The sequence below is a fragment of the Schistocerca piceifrons genome, unplaced genomic scaffold (assembly GCF_021461385.2).
Source record: "Schistocerca piceifrons isolate TAMUIC-IGC-003096 unplaced genomic scaffold, iqSchPice1.1 HiC_scaffold_263, whole genome shotgun sequence".
NCBI lineage: Eukaryota > Metazoa > Arthropoda > Insecta > Orthoptera > Acrididae > Schistocerca > Schistocerca piceifrons.
In genome coordinates this window covers 112,501-113,712 of record NW_025728475.1, presented here as the reverse complement: position 1 = coordinate 113,712, position 1,212 = coordinate 112,501, and positions in this window count along the sequence as shown.

Genomic DNA, 1,212 nt, shown 5'->3' with positions numbered 1-1,212 from the left:
GTTGATAGTGATTATAGTAAGTGAATGCTTGTGACATGATCAGATTTGTCACGTCAGGATGCACCTTTGGCTTATTAGAGGCGGCGCTCCAATTCTATGCTTGTGTGAGACCTGTGTCTTTGACTCATGTCATTGTTTGTGCGCTGTGACAGGAGGTACTATTGTGATGTTGGGTGCACCGTTGTATAGGACATGTGTGGGTGTTGGTGCCTGGTCTGCGCAATGGTGGATGTCGAAAGGCTGGGATATTGTATTTTCCGCACGGACCTCCTGGTCTGGTTGTGATAGTGTGGATTGTGTAATGTGGCGGAGAAGATGCACTGGATGTTGTTCCATGCTGGTGCTTACATATTGTATGTGCGCCTGTTAGAAGCAGAGAGTGGTGCGTGATCAGAGTGTCTGGCTGACGTGTGGTTCCCATTTTGGGCAGACTCTTTCAGCATGTATACGGACAGTTGTGTATATTTGCTGTAGTTTGATGGCTCTGCATTGATTACTAATCAGCGCCGTGTGTACGGGTAATCTGGTTCCAGTCCAAAATGTTCCATCTGTGTACATTAGTGACAAAGACTCCCCCCATGCAGTGGGGCTCGGTCTGTTATAACTCTTCCGCGTAATATATTTGCCCCACGTTTTTGCGACTGCGAGTGCGAGTGCAACGCGCATGGGGACCGACATGCTGATGGCTCGGTATCGGACGCCGTACAGTGAGCAACGCGATCGCGTCTCTCGCTCGTAAGTGGTACAGGTCGCGGCTCATGTATACGGACAGCGGGAATGTCGCATATTGGAAATAACTCTTCATGAAACGCAAGTTATAGGGGTGGATTGCACTTTACGAGTGCGGGAAACGTCCGCCGTTCATCCGCTGGAGGTGCGAGTTTGGCGGTTGGGGTGGTGCACGAACGGGTGCGGGTGGCGTCATTGCCGGTCCACGGCTTCGTGCGGCAGAGCCACTGGAGATTGGGTGCTATGGTCGACAGAGGCTGCAGCCTTTGTGGGTGGCGTCGAAAGGCGGCCACTGTGGCGCCATCGCTGTCTTAGTCGGCTTGGCGTCTCATAGATGGCGGTAGCGTCGTTGCAGGAGGTCATGTTGCGGGAGACCTACAGATGGCGGTATGTTTTGTGGTGCGGACGTAGTGTTGTCAGATGCGCATAGATGGCGGTATTGCATGTGGTGTCGCCCTATTTTCATAGATGGCGATACTGTTT